Here is a 16238-nt window from a genome sequence, read left to right as displayed (position 1 = left end):
TGGGGATTTGTTTTTCTTACAAACACGAAACATGCCTTGTTGAATGACAACCCTCCCTTTATGGTTCTTTCCCTTTTCTTTTTCCCCTTTTGTACATCTTTCTTTTCCCCTCCCCTCTGTCCCCAGGCTTTTTATCTTATGCATCATTCATCCCAGCTTACTGCCTTCTTTTAGCACAGACTTCAGGGATGTGCACATCTCATTCAACTCCTTTTTCTCCTCCTGCCTTGATTTGCACTCACTCACACACACACACTTTTCCATCTCTGCTGCTGCCCGCAGCCTTGCAGGGAACATCACAGCAGTGGAAGAGCACAGGGAAGGAGAGCAGCCTCAACGCACCTTTCACCAAACCTTATGAAATATCCATGTGGCTTTAACAACCACAGCCTGGCCCCAAGGGATCATTCAGAGGGGTGAGCCGCTGCTTAGTGATGTCTACCAGCACTAATGTGCGGGTAATGGAAGGGGACAGGACAACACAAAGGTGTTAAGTGCCAGTGTGCCCACCGCAGCAGTGTGTCACAGCAGGTGCTGATGTTTCCACCTTGGGTATTCCTATTGCAACTCTCAGCTGTTTGCCAGTTCTTGGCTGGGGATCAGCCAACACCTGGGTATGGCTCTGGGGTAGCTCAGTCCCTCTTCTCTCTTTTCCTGTGCTCCCTCTTAAATCTGCAGTGAAGATTTGCCAGAAATCCCAAGTCCTTCTTTGGTGGCATCTGCCATGCTTTTTGTGTTACAGCTGACAGCTCAACACACCAAAACCCTCCCTCAAATTCCCAAAAGGAGCTTTCTTCTGAACAAAGATGACAGTCTTGTGTAACGTGAACTGAAAGACAAACGCAAGTCCAGAACTAAGATCTTGGGAAGGACTTTCCAGTACATTTGTGAAACTCTTCAGATTTCTTATCAGCTACAGAAGCCTTTAAAAGTTCCATCTCCCATTTCTGGCAGCAGTTAAAAGGGTAGAAGCTTTGGAGTAAGTACCTCCAGCTGCTGGGAGAGCTCACAGTGGAGGATTTGGCTTCTTGCTGGTGAGAGGAGGCAGAGCTGCTGCCCCCTCCTTATGCCAGACATGGCCCTGGGCCCACCCCAGGTGCTGCTCTCCCCCATGCTCTCACCTGGTGAGCACACAGGAATAGTGCTTCTCAGTGCTTTTGTCATCCAGCCATGAGTGCGCATAACATTTTTACAGGCCGAGCACGCCAAGCTATTGCTGGGGAGACGTGTAACAGCTTTTCAGACACTTTTTACCTGTACTGAATTAATGCAGCGGATTCCTCTCTCCACCAGCTCTGCTGCCTTCCAGTAGCTCAGATGGCTTGCTGGAATCAGTCAGTAGGTCTTGTGCCTTTTAGAGCTGGTAGATACATATATAAGGAAGGTATCCACATTTTTCCAAGCTCTTGTGCCTTTTCCCTACCTGAAGGGATGTTCTGGTGTGGCAGCATCACTTCAGTTAGGTCAACCCAAAATGTTAGGGATTGTTTTTGAGGAAAGCAGCACTGCCTCATCACTGATGCGTCTTCTGCTTATCTCAGCTGCTGCAAACCCCATTCTGGTTTGCAGAGCTGTATGGAGCCATGGTTCCAGCTGTTTCCATGTCCATCACAGGGCAGGAGCATCTCTGTGCTGCTCACACCACAAGCAGTGGTGCCTGTAGGCTGCCAGAGTCTGCACTTCCAGGAGTGAGGGGGTCCTGCCTCCTCCAGCCCCAGCCTGCTACATCTGCCCCCAGCCCCACAGCAGCATATGCTGCTCCTTTCCTCCAACAAGCCATGACTGTCTCTGTTAGCAGCTCTGTTCTTTTAGGGTCAGCACTGGGGGAAAATTGCTTCTGGAGCTTTTCAACCCTCTAAAATATGATGCTTGCACTAAACACAATGGGGATCCACCCTTTGCTTTGGATTTCATAAACCAAGACCACTTCCACAGTGCCCGGAAACCAATGTTTTTCTCCATCCCAGTGTGGTGACATTTCAGATGCAATAAGAGGCTGAGGAAAGGACCATGAGTGATGGAGAAAAACACGGAGATACACGTACACCTCACCCCTTCTTCCAAAGGCAAAGTGGATCTCTGAGTACTTAGCTGCAGGGAGCATCGACACCACACTTTGCCATGGGCAACCTTCCTTCATGGAAGATCTTAAATTCACTGCCAGAGGGGTCTTCCCTGCCTCTGTGATGACAAATGCGGTCAAGATGCCTCTGGGGTTGAATTGGCCACATCTAATTGTATTTCCCAAGGCCCTCATGCATCTGAAATGCTTGGGCACATCTTGGAGGTGATTGATGCCTTTGGGCTCCACATGAGGCTCAAAACACCACTAAAGGAGGGAGGACCCATCCTGCTGCTTCAAAGCAGATCTCAGGAGAAAGGCAGGGGTGAGCGTCTGTAGGGAAGGAAGCCAGGACTGCTCAGAGACCCTTTGCCAAGGGCTGATCCAGGCTGAGGCTCACGTCTGCATCCAGGCAGTTGAGCCCAATCCGGGCAGGTGATCAGTCTGCAGATCCCTTGCTCAGCATCCGTAAAATGCAGTTCACTTCTGAGAGGATTTGAGATTAAGTGAGTAACAAAGCAAGATTTCTCCTCTAAACCTCTATTTAATCACATAATCCTGAGGGAAGACCTCTCCTCTCTTTAGGGAAAAAGAAAAGTAGGTTTGCTGAGGGAGACATAATTTCTTTATCCCTATATAATTGGATATTTGCTGATTAAATATAGAAATAATTGGAAAAAGATTGATTTCTGATAATGATTCAAAAAAAAAAAAAAAAAAAAGAAAAAGACCTCCCCCCCAGTTCACCCAAAGCCAACCAAGATAATGTGGAAAAAAGTAGTTTTTCTTCTGGTAGCTCTATGGTGCAAAAGCAGAGCCTGCTTTGCCCTTGCTTCAGAAGGATGCAGGAAGGACTTGTGATGCCTTCCATTATGTCCCAACACAAGGAGCCAAAACACTGCCAAATCCTGGTGGGCATCTGGAGGGCTCAGTACAAGAGGTGGTTGTTTTGGATGACACACAGCAAAACCCTGCCCTTGGATGAAAAGATCATCAGATATTTGGGGTTGGCAGGGACCTGCAGAGGTTTCAGCCCAATCTTCCCCTCAAACATGGTCAGGCATGGGGTCAGACCAGGTTGCTTTATCCAAGCGTATCTTAGAACCCTCTGATGATGGAGGCAGAACGAGGACATTTAATGTGATTTCAGAACTTATGTACAAAGGGAACAGCTTAAGTCACTTTGAAATTTGGTATACATGTTGGGCAGTTCATTGCTGTAGGTGCTCCTGCAAAACCAATCCTTCATCCATAGGCCAAGATTTAGGATCTGAGGCTACCAAATTGTTAAGAGAGCAAGAAAATCATTTACACTGCTTGTAGCTGTTCTTTGTGGGATTCAGACCATGAATGGCAATGTTTGCATGTGTCACTTTCAGTAAGGGACATGCTGCTCAGTGGTGCAATGTACGTTGCACCCAGGAAAGGAGCACACCGGTGCTCTCTGGTCATGAGCCTGCACTGCAGCATCACAGCAGCGCTGAACCTGCAACAGGGACAGTGAGCACCAGGAGCTTTATAAATGCTCCATGAATCTGTAAGGAAACCCCAGATTTTCCCCAAAATGCTTAGTCCCAGCCCTGCAGCCACATCCTCTGCCATGGCACCAAGAGCCCTTGTGCAGGCATCCCCTACAGGACCCCTTTCCATCTCCTCCTCCTTCTGCAAACCAGTCAGCAAAGAGGCATTTGGGACATGAAGATGCTGAAGGGACAGGAGCACCTCTCCTACAAGGAGAGACTCAGGGGGACCTCATCAAGGTCCATAAGTACCTGACATGAAAATTCAAAGAGGACGGAGCCAGGCTCCTTTCGGTGGTGCCCAGTGCCAGGACCAGAGGCAGTGGGCCCAAACAGGGGCACAGGAGGATCCCTCTGAGCACCAGGCAGCACTTGTGTGCTGTGCAGTGACCGAGCACTGGCACAGGCTGCCCAGAGAGGTGCTGGAGTCTCCTCCTTGGGGATCTTCAAAGGCCACCTGGAGGTGGGCACCCTGCTCTGGGTGGCCCTGCTGGAGCAGGGTTGGACCAGAAGGACCCAGAGGTCCCTGCCTGCCTCAAGCAGTCTGGGAGTGGGATACGAGGGCAAGATACAAGTGGTGACCCCTGCCTGGCACCTTTTTCCTTGTGGCCCTCCAAGGCTCCATGCACTCCTGGGAGCCTAGTCCACCCCATGAACATCCAGACCTCCCAGAGAAGATTTCCAAAACCAAAATGATTTATGGAGTTCATCTGCTGGGTATGAACTAAGATTTGGTGCCAAGTTCAGGCTCCTATTGTTTTTCTTGGGTTAACAGTTGTGACAAGGCAATGGCTTGGCTCGTGCCTAACCCAGCATCCGCAACTCCCCTTCCTGCAGCACTGCACAGACATCCACCTGCAACAGGCTGCATCAGGAAACCTGCACAGCATCTTTTAAAGCAGACATCAAATAGGGGTTTTGAAGAGATCAGAGCTTTGCAAGGATCCTTCAAAAGGGCCTGGATGTTCCCTGTGTTCACCATTTAATCCTGGAGGAGGAAAGAGAGAACAGGGAGGAGAAACATAACCAAAGAATGAATACCCACTGTGCTGGTGAACTTGGGTACGGCACAGGACTCAGTCCATCATGGATCTGGCAAACGAACGCTTCCCGCCCCCCTCACAACAAAACCGATGCTCAAATTAATCTGCAATTTCAATTGCAATTGGGGGACCCCTGCCCCATTGCTCTCTGCTCTGTTCCCATCAGGGGGACACATGAAGCCGCCTCCAAAGGCGGCCCAGTACCCCACAGGGTCAGACTGGGTGCCTGGTAGCAGCTGCCAGCACCGATATAAAATCTACTGACGCGTCCTCACTCTGAAGAGGTCGGCTATAAAAGTAATGTGAAAAACGGCTTTAAATAAACCCATCCAAGACCACTTCATAAAGACACAGCTGGCTGTACAGAGCTCATTTGTTTTTTAGTGAAGCTTCACAGGATTACAATTATGAACAATCATCGTTTTGATGCACTTGGTTATTACAGTAATAGCCAGGAAATAAATACCTGAGACAGGCTGGCCAGACAGAAGTTAGAAAAGAAACACTCACCTACAAATTGTATTGTCTAAAATTCAAGCTTTTAATATAAATATTGGCAATTTTGCCTCTTCCCCCCCCCCCCCCAGCTGAAAGTAATGCCAGCACTGATGCGTTGCCAGACACAAAATTTGGGCCAGGCTTTGCAAGAGCTGTGAGTTTAGTGCAGGGACCCTTCCTGCACTTGTCAGAGCAGCTCTCAGCCCCGTGCCCAGCTGCTGCCTGTGTTAAGGGGACAGGGCAAGAGCCCCCGGAGCCCCTGCTGCCCCAGGCTGGCCAAAGCATCACTGGGGGCAAGCAGCACACCCTGCCAGCCCCTGGGGTAAGGGTGATTGCTCACACCCAGGGAAAAAAAAACAAACAGAACCCACCATTGGCATCGCACTCATACAGGTGAGAAGGGCACAAACCCCTGGATCAAGCAGGGGGAGGACCAGTGGGATGAGATGAAGCAGTGCCAGGGAGGGCTGAATGAGAACTTGAACGCAGTAATATCGCTCTAGATTTTGACTTTTTTTTCTGGGGGTCGGGGGGGGGCAGGGCAGAGCATGTGCCTGGCAGCTCCAGCCAACCCACCAGGGAGTGCTGATGCCCCCCAGCACACAGCATGCCAGGGTCTAATGCAGGAAGAGGAAGGATTTGGTAAGAGGGGATGCTGGAGCTGTAACACTCTCCCTTCAGCCCACAGTGCTCTGAGCAGCACACCCAGGACCCTGCTCCATGCAGGGGCTCCCAACAGGCTGTGGGGTGCCCCAACAGAACCTGAATTAAAGGCTGGTTTTATTCACCTGTGCATCTCATGCAACCAAAGTCCCTCTTTCAACCTCTGCCAGCTCAATCACCCCAGTGTGGTGACAAACTAGCAGCAAAGAGTCTGGAGGCTGGGTACTGCTGCTGGGAAGGGGCAGCTCTGCCTGCATGCACCAGCATCCCCTAAAGCAGAGGCTTTGCCCAGCCAGGATGCCAAAGTCTCTGGGGAGGATTTTTTGGGCAAGAGGCCAGAGCAGATTAAGAAGGGAACCCAGTGGTGTCCCCCCCCCCCCCACCTCTCCCCTTTATTTTATTTCCTGATTTTCTATTATAAGAATAATTTTGCTAATGCTGTACAGCACCAGAACAAGGAAAGAGCTGCTGGCAGCCCTGGGCTCACACATCCCCCAGAATGAAGCCAAGGGCTCCCTCAGCTGCATTCACTGACAAACCCACCAGCACAGCCCACCTGAGGCAGCACCACAGGCAGCACCACAGGCAGCACACCACCATCACTGGCCCCACCAGGCTGCAAAACTCACCACAGGCACCATCCACAAGTATCCTTCAGTATCGCATCTCCAATGCTCACTAGACTATCTTGGAAGTTGAAAGCAGCCTCCTTCCTTCTGGGCAGCCCCAGTGGCTTCTATAACCTTGCCAAGCCCTCCCCTCCTTACAGCAAACCAGGTCCACCTGTACAGAAATCACCCACAGCTGGTTTTCGTCCCCCAGAGCCCATCACCTGCTACGCTGCAGCTTCCACTTAGCAGAGTGGCTTTCATGGTTGCGGGGTATACCCGATAACACACACTTGGGAGAGCACAAGTTGCAAAAAGTGGACCCTTTGTGAAAATAACTGCAGGATCCAAGTGGGTTTTGCTGCTCGAAATGTCCAACTTGTACACAGCACATGAAGGCAGATGGAGATGGATGTGTGGTGCTGCCAGCTCCGTGCCTGAAGGGCCCTCAAGGAGCTGCTGGGGAAGCAGCAAACACACTGCAACCACCTATAAGCACATCTGCTCCTGTAGATTTGATGTTACCAACCAATTATGGGAGTTTGCATTGCTGTAGTTTTAGCTAAGCACAAGTCTCCCATGCATGGCACTGTGGGAGCCCCAAACACGCGATGCTTCCAGCCATGCTTCCCTCACTGCCCCTGTGGGTATCCCTGGCGTGAGTCTTCCTGAAATCTTCAGGAAAACACAAAAAAGGAAAAATGTAGAGAGAAGCTGTTCTTAAGCTGCAGCAGGCACCCACCAGCCCAGCTTGCCTGATGAAACCCTGTCCTGCAGCAGGGCTGTCAGAGCCAGGGAGGGTGGTGGGGACTCGGCTCCCATTTCACCTGGTTTCAAGCTGGGTTCGCCTTCTCCCTTCAAAAACAGCAGGCAGATGGACCTTGCTGTCTTTACACATGCCCAGGATCAGTGCAGAATTACGGCCTGGAAACCCAGCAGCAGGGATTATCCCTCGTTTTGTTAATTTGCTGCTTTCTTACTGTTCAAAACCCACATCCTCACTTTTAAACTCACATTAACCTCTCACTGAGGCTGGTGGGACCCGTCTGGTCCTCCTTTGGGCAGACTGAGAGTGGAGAGGGAAAGACGCAGTGTCCCCATCTGCTCTACAGCCATAGCTCACTTTGCAGGGAACTCCAGGGCCAGGGATGCCTAGGGACACAGTGGTCCCCATTTGGGGAGGGCTTTGCTTCAAGCACAGAGCACCTTTGCAAGGTGAGCCCCAAACTCACTGCAGCCTTGAACCCTTTGCCTTCACCTGAAAACAAATGGAACTAGAAATGAGCCAAAAATGTTTTGAAGGCCTTTTTGTGCCCTCTAAGCTGTGAGCACGTTGTTAGCATGGCCACCCTGACATGTCAGAGGGACACATCCAGGCTTAAGACACGATGTCAGCCCCTATAGGCTCAGTCCCAGTGCTGGAGTTTAGGGACAAAGGTCCCTGACGACAGCCTGAGCCCCCCTCCAGCAACAGGAGACCACCTTGGCCACGCTCAGTCCACTGTGGCTTGCCCCTGTGCCAACCTGCCTGATGGGGCACCTCCATGAGATGAACCAGATGGGTTTATTACAGGGATTTTTAGCATCCAACTTTGCCACTGACATTATAAGAACACACAAAACTTGTGTCAGAGAGAAGGCGGTGCTTCTCTCTGAGTGATGCATGGTGCCTGAGCAGAGGAGGTGACAATATTGATCTGCACACATTTTCTCCTTTCCCAGGTCGGCATCTGCAGGCCTTGCAGAAGCTGCAGGCTCACAGCAGCCTGGCTGCCCAGCCAGATTCCAGCAACAGCTCACGCGGGACAGGGACATTTCTGCCCCACAGCTCCAGGGACTCTAAAGGAATGGAGGGCACCAGAAGCAAAGCCCAGCCCCAACTCCTCTCCCTCCTAGCAGGGCTTGAAAGTGCTGGCTATTAACTTGGCTATTAACATGTTTTCATGGCCTGGCTTTCTCACTGCTCACTCTCCAAGGTGTTTAGCAGCTTTCATAGCTAATTTGTTTAAAGAAACCAAAATGCTTTGTTCTGAGCAGACTTTAGGAGTCAAAATTAGCTATTTTGGCACCATCTGCGTAAGCCCAGCAGAGCTCAGAGCAGCTTTTCTTCTAATGCTGTAAGCTTGTCACCAATGAGCAATATTTTATTAGTAAAATGCTAATGCCCCAGTTCAACACAGCCCTCCTCGTTTTGCAGCCTCAGCCCCTGCCTGCAAAGCTCACCACTTTTTTTCCTTCTAAATTACTCTGGAGACTGGATTTCTATAATACAGGGATGATGCGTTGTATCATTCATGGGGTGGGCTGCTGGGAAGGAAAAGAAGCACATGAGACTACTCACCATGTACCTCACATTACACTGAAATACACCAAACACCATCAATGCCACAAGTATCAAGTCTGAGTTCAATGCCAGGTCTCAAAAACCTGGCTCTTCACTTCTCTGGCTTGCAGTCACAGGGAGATGGGGACAGGTGTTGGAGGCTGGAAGAGCTGTCCCCATGCGAGAACCCCTGGTGACGCTCGTCCAGGTTCTGCTGCCAAGACAAATGCCTATGGGGGTCTTCCAGGAGAAGCTCTTGAGTCAAAACAAAGACTCATGGTCAGCGTTCAAGGAGGGTCCTTGCTGTGCCATCAGCAGTTGGAATTTGAGGCCAAAAATATGACCCAAAAGGGCAAATAGAAGCTGTAAGCCACAACTAGTTCTCTTTGTATAAATTAGCCCATTTCACATTAAAAAGGACTTGCAGGTTCTGTTTAAATCATAGAATCATAGAATATCCCGAGTTGGAAGGGACCCATAAGGATCATCAAGTCCAACTCCTGGCACCGCACAGGTCTACCCAAAAGTTTAGACCATGTGACTAAGTGCACAGTCTGATTGCTTCTTAAGTTCAGACAGGCTCAGTGCAGTGACTATGTTCCTGGGGAGCCCGTGTGCGACCACCCTCTCGGTGAAGAACCTCTTCCTGATGGCCAGCCTAAACTTCCCCTGCCTCAGCTTAACACCATTCCTGTGGGTCCTATCACTGGTGTTTACAGAGAATAGGTCTCCTGCCCCTCCACTCCCCCTCACGAGGAAGTTGTAGACTGTGATGAGGTCCCCCCTCGGCCTCCTCTTCTCCAGGCTGAACAGGCCCAGTGACCTCAGCCGCTCCTCATACTTCTTCCCCTCCAGGCCCTTCACCACCTTCGTAGCCCTCCTCTGGACACTCTCCAACAGTTTCATGTCCTTTTTATACTGTGGTGCCCAGAACTGCACACAGTGCTCAAGGTGAGGCCGCACCAGCGCAGAGCAGAGCAGGACAATCACTTCCCTTGACCGACTAGTGATGCTGTGCTTGATGCACCCCAGGACACGGTTGGCCCTCCTGGCTGCCAGGGCACACTGCTGGCTCATGTTCAGCTTGCTGTCAACCACAACCCCCAGATCCCTCTCTGCAGGGCTGCTCTCCAGTGTCTCGTTGACCAGTCTGTACGTATAGCCAGGGTAATGATATATGATAATGAAATGATATACGACCTCCATTTTTTTTATTTTTTAAAATCTCCAGTGGGTGTATTTTGCTTTTATTTGGGACAGCCTTGATACCACATGGGCAGTTGTACCCTCACGTGTTTCAGTCTCCTGTTTCAGACTGCGTGGTGTCAGCTGCCTGCCTGAGTACATTCATTGAGAATAAACCAACACTGAGCATTGTCTGAAAGCCCCAAACCTGCTCCCAGCAGGACAGGATGGGTTGCACAGCAGCATGTTACTGTCACCTTGTTGGGTGGGTGCCACAGGGGTCAGGCAGGAGCACCCCAGGAACTGCCAAGGCTGCAGCCTCCCAGGACACCTTGTCCCTGCGGGCTGTCAAACACAGCCAGGGAGGGAATAACAGCTATAAGAAGTGAGGAAGTAAAACTGAGAATAGGCATGGAGAGGTGTTTGTATCAGGTGTTCAGGAAGGGAAGGCAGGAACCAGAGCCCAAACCTGTGACGCCAACGCCAGCAGCTCCATGTCAACACCCCTGCGGGGTCTCCAGCCCCCAGCCCTGTTGGCTTTTTGTCTTTTGGAGAAGAGAAGTAGAAATAGCAGCATGAAGCATGCTTGGGGATGACAGATCAGCAGCTCAGGGGGCTGCGGATAATTTGACAAGCAGCTTCACATTTCCTGGGGCGATCCACCGCAAGCAAAGGCAGCATTTAACAGCTAATTATTCACGGCTTTGATGCTTTCTCTGTTTTCCAAATAACACCTATTTAGCGCTAAGATGATTTAAACAGCTGATCTCATCTGAGCCCCTGGCAAAGAGGAGGAAATCCAGCAAGGCAGCAGCGGGTTAAGCTCCCAGGTGGATGCCCCAGCAGTGAGGGTTATGTCAGCAGCAGCATCCCAAAACTCACAGCCGTAGGAAAAACGTGGGCAACAGTGGCAGGGTGGAGACGGTGGGTGCAGGAGTTTGTGGGGGCAAGGAGATGCACTCCTTATCCCCCATGGCCACCCCTCTGGTGCACATAAGGGCTTTGAAGATGCACTGCAAACAAGGGACATGTCCTCAGCTGGGTTCGAGAGCTGAACCAGCTGATGCTTTGGGTAGCAGGGATGAGAGTGAATTCTGGAGTAACCCACAGCACAGCTGGCTCCATCACAGAAAACAACAACAACAACAACAAAATCACCACGTTTTGGGGGATTTCAGCAGTTAACCACATTTTTTTCAAGTGAGTGTTGACATTTGTTGACATTCTGAATATTTCCAAGGTGTTTGGTTTTGTTTTGTTGTATTGATTGGAATGACTCCTTGCAAGCTTTCTCTTTGATTTTTATCTAACCTGAAATGGCTTTGGTTCAGAAAGTTGCATTTGAAGATGCCGCCAGCTGTGGTGTGATGGGAAGCAGGGGAGCAGCCGACTCCATCCATCCAACCCAGTGGGTCCTGAAAGGGGATGGGGAGGCCTGAAAACACTGGATCAGCAAAGCAGACACCACCTATGAGGAAAGACCAATTCCAGGCTATCTTCCAGTCCAGACATTTATCTTTAGGTTGTGAATGCCTTGAGAAGTTTCCTTCATCATTCAAAAAAAGAGATTGTTTAAAAAAAAAAAAAAGGAAAAAAATGAAACAACAACAACAACACCTTTAGTTACTTTGTTTCTTTAAAAATAAAAAGGTGGGGAAAAGTGCAGGAGAAAATGAAACGGCAAAAATGTAGTAATATCTCTTGGGAGATGCAAATTTCCTGGAAAACCAGGTCTAAGCTTTACGTAGTTTGTTTGGAAGCCTGGACCCATCGCAGCTGGGGCAAGACATCAGCCGCTGGAGATTGTTTCTGACATAGCAAAGCCTCTTGTGCCAACACTATTGTGCCAAACAAGCAGTTTTGGGCATCTTTTCCATTGCATCCCCCCAAATTTATGTGTGGTGGTCACCCAGCTGTGGAAGGCAGCACAGGGAGAGTCACAGCTTGGGTATGGAACAGCACAGAGAATGCACGGCAAACTTCTGTTAAAAAAAGAATTAGTAAAAATAATAAAAAAGCCTGCTGTGACAGCAAAGTGTTTCCAGTGCAATGTGAACAGCAGCATCTGAGGAGGACACTTTCAATCATGGGACCAAATAAAACTGCTCCCTGCATTTGCCTCTGTGCATCACCAGGGCCCTGATGCAGCCCCCCCAGCCCAGCCCCAGCCCTGCCTGGGGCTTCCCCCCCGTGGAGAGGATGCTGATGCTGCGTGTCAGCCAGTCATTTGCTCCTGGCAGTGGGTACCACACCTGAAAATGCCCAAGATGCTGCCCAGCAGGATGCCCAGTGCATTTCAGAAAAGAGACCAGAATGTTTCCTACTTTAAAATAACCCCACAGGCATCCAATATTTGAGAGAAAACTTCCAGCCTCTGTGATTTGGGGTGCATGGACCCTGCACCTCTCTCCTGCCCCAGAGCACCTCCAGTTTTCCTTTCTCAGTACCAACACCGCTGAGCATGCCGCGGCCACCTTCACCTTCTTTCTGAAAGCTTTTTCCAGCACCTCCTAGGATGGGAGAGCATCCCAGCACCACCTTTGGGAGGAGCTGTGAGCAAAGCCTATGCGTTGCTTACAACATGGGGTCACTGTGCAAGTGGCAGAAGGACTTTGTCTTCCTCGGTCTTTCCAAATAACAGCAAAGGAGGGTTGTCCTAGGATGAAGGTAGAGGGCAGGATTTGTCTCAGCACAGGGGAGACAACCCAGCATGGTGGCCCAGCCCCAGAAAGCTGAAGGATGCCCCTGGTGGGATGGAGACATGGGGATGTGGTTGGTGGGATGCAGCCACCAGGGATGGGGAAGGGATTGGTGAGATACATAACCATGAAATTGCTCCTGCTTAATGCTCTCATGGACTTCAACCATGTTGCTCCTGCATGGATTTTGGTCGCGACTGGTGTGGGTTCTCCCTGAGTGTCACTGCCACCTGAAGGTCCCATCGCTGCTGGAAATGAGATCCCTGACACCTCCACCCCTGCTGCAGCTGGGCCTGCCAGCCAGAGTGGGATGGAGACAGGGATGGGTTTGGGGAGGAGGAGGGAAGGAAGCGTTGGGCTCCCTCCTCCAGGAAGGGTCAGCTCCAGAAACCCAAGTCTTCCTTGAAATATTTCCCCAGGTTTAGTTTCCTCCCCTCCCCTTCCTCACAGCAAGCTGCTGGAGCAGCACGTGTCCTGCTGTGGGGCCTGGGCCCCTCCCGCCGAACCCGCAGCCTTCGCCAGCTCCCAACTCAATTTGCAATTGATGAAATGAAAAAGATGCCCTTCCTTCAATTAATTCAGACATCTTTTTCCTCACCCCTCAAGGCACGATAGTGGCTCTAACATCGTAAATGATTTAGGATGGGAGCCAGATGAAGACAAAGCTGATGGATGACAATTCTCTGTTTGGGGGATGTTTTCCAGCTGGAGATTTTTGGAAACAAATAGATTTATCCCCTTCAAGAAACGACACGCAGCCATTGCATGACTCACGCTGTGAGTCAGGGAGCAGCAGCAGCCAGGAGGGATGCCAGCCTGCACCGGGAAGGGACAGGACAGACCAGGGGAAGGAGCTGGGGCACTGGGCTCAGTGCCCAAAACTCAGCCACAGCCCCTCTGCTCCGGGCTTTAAGTGGTTAAAATCCATTTTGCCCACTTTTCCTTTAGGATCAAACCTCCCGAGCCTCCAAGCTGGCTGTCGAAGCAGTAAGACCGTCTTCTCTCGAAGCACATCGTGCCTGGATTTGGGTAAAATCCCCCCAGACCAAAGCAAGGTCAGTTCCTTGGGGAACCAAGTGATCTTTGAGGTCCCTTCCAACCCAAGCCATTCTATGATCCCTATTTTTGCAGAGTGTGTTGAGCACATCCCATACCAACACATCTTGCAGGGGAAAACGCAGAAACCACAGCCCATGCAAGCATCCCAGAGGGCGATGATCTGCTTTACATCCAAAAGCAGACACTTCAGGCCGGGTGTGCAGTTCCCATGCAGATGAGGGACTTCACCCCGGCGATGTCGGGGTGCCCGGAGCATCACCTCCACCGCCGCCTGCCGACAGGTGAAGCCCGGCAGCGATCGGCTCTGGCTGAGCTGCGCCTTACACAGAGCACGTCCTGGAAACGGCGGCGATTTGTATTATGTTGTACAATTGAAAGCTATTCGCGTAAGAGGATTGCTTTCGGGTACGTACATTGAAAGATTTGCTCTAAGCACAAGGCAATGCAAGTGTAATTGTGGGAGCAAATCCTGCCCAAATTGCTCTCTGCACGGCTTCCAGATGTTAGACAGCCCAAAAGGGACAAGCGGGTGTGATGCGGTGTCACTTACCACCCTGCCTGGCTTTTGGGGCCGTGTTTTCCCTCTAGCCTCTGAGCAGGGGAAATCACAATTTTTCTGAGACATTTCAGCACCAGTCCCAACGCGGATCCCACTGCGGTGGTGGCCTTGGTGCAGGCTCTGGGGACCTGCAGCCCTGAGTGCCCCCTGCATGGGTCACCCACCTCCTCCTCCCAGCCCTAGTGGCAGTGGCTCCATCAGCCCCAGCTCCACGGCACCCCAGGACAGACCTGCCCTGAAGCCCTGGAAACGCAGAGCTCCAGAGCACAGGGACACCAGGAAGATGAGGGAGAGGGATGGAGGGAGCATGGGGACAAAGAAAGAGGACAGAGGGAGCGTGGGGACACCGGAGAGAGGAGGGAGAGGCCTCTCACAGCCGGAACAAGCTGTTATTTCGACTCAGCCAAATGGCCTGTGGAGAAGCAATGCATAAAGGGGACAGCAGCAAGTTCCGTGTCCCAGGAGGGGCTGGGAGAAGAAATAGTGCGGATGCTGCAGCACGGAGAAGCCATGCAGACAGGGTTTTCTTTAGGGCTCCCCTAGGATTTCCAAGGGAAGGAACTGTGGGGGTTTTATGGGGCGTTTTACATGAAGTGCTAATGACCACAGCAGCTGTTGAGGGCAGCAGGCATCTGGCGGTGACACGCAGCCCCAAGGCTCCTCAGGCACAGAAGCCACTGCTGCCAGGGCAGTGCCGGCTGCTACCAGGGCTCAGCACAGACAAGGAAGGGGCTGTGGTGACCGCTTGTGATTTACGGCTGTTTCAGCTCTCAGGGAGGTGGATGCAGGAGGGAGGCATCTGGCCCAGGAAGGAGGACCAGGTGCAGAAGAGCTCATGTCCACCCAGGGGAACATGGTGCGTTATGGTGGGCACCAAACTTCCCAGCCCAACTCCAGCTGCACCCACATGCAACTGATGCCCTGGGGTTAACTTGAGTCCCACAAAATAAATGTGGCTTGCTGAAGTTGTTAAAAGACCTCAGTTAACCCAAGTGACCCACAGGAGGCTGGTGGCTTGGAGACATGTCTCACAAGCTGTTCTTTCTCCTAAGAGCGGTCAGAAGGAGCTGCAGGCTGCTAAAGGACAGCCCATGCCTGCAAAGTGGTGGGACCACATCGTCCCTCTGCTGCCTCTACCAGAGCTGGTACATGTGTGTCTGGAGGATTCACTAATTTGTAACACGGATGCAGTTAAATACTTGTGCATCTTACTTATTGCATACACAACTTCCCTTCTCCTGGCCTATGCCATGGGAAGGTACCCCCAGACCTACCATTACAAGAGGCCACATGGAGGAACGAGGATGAGCATAATGGCACAGCTGAGCAGAAAACGGGGAAGGCCATTACCTAAATGTGCATGCAGGGGCTGGGGAGATGCCCTGCCACAGCTGCCTGGGCTGGCGGACATCAGCCAGGTCTGCCGGAGCCTCACAGAGCAGAGCTGGTGGCTGGAGAGGTCTCGGCACCTTCTAAACAACTGTGTTCTGATAACTGCATCCCACCCCTGGTATTTTTACTCAAACTGCATTAGTTCTGCAAAATAAGCCTAGAATACAACAATTTTTAACTTGAACATAGCCCAACACTGGGAATTTCTGAGAATTCATACTCTTCACGTGGCAACCCTGCCATCGGAAGCAGGAGTCAGAGCGCAGGGCTCTCAGAAAACAGCACAGAGCACTTTTGCAAAGAGCTCCCGGGCTTTCCAGTGCTGCCAACCTTCACCCTAAAGCCCAGATGCAAGTTAAATGGTGTCAAATGTCACCAAAAACAGAGGAGTGATTGAGCAGGGTATGAGAGCGCCTGTAGTGAAGCTGTGGTGGGAACATGACAAATCATTCCCCAGCAAGAGGAAAGAAGAGCAGCCCTTCACCAGCCAGTTTCTTAAGGAAACCAAGCCCCTAAGACAAACTTCCCATGATGGTTTTGGATTTGAAAATATGATTAGCCCCTGCTCAAAGGGTTGGACCCCTAGCATGGCACGGCAGGAGCTAGGCTGGTGGGGGCCCCCAGGTC

The sequence above is a fragment of the Aythya marila genome (assembly GCF_965140915.1).
Source record: "Aythya marila genome assembly, chromosome: 20".
Taxonomy (NCBI): Eukaryota; Metazoa; Chordata; class Aves; order Anseriformes; family Anatidae; genus Aythya; species Aythya marila.
The sequence above is the reverse complement of the archived record's forward strand: the minus strand, read 5'-3'. Positions refer to the sequence as shown.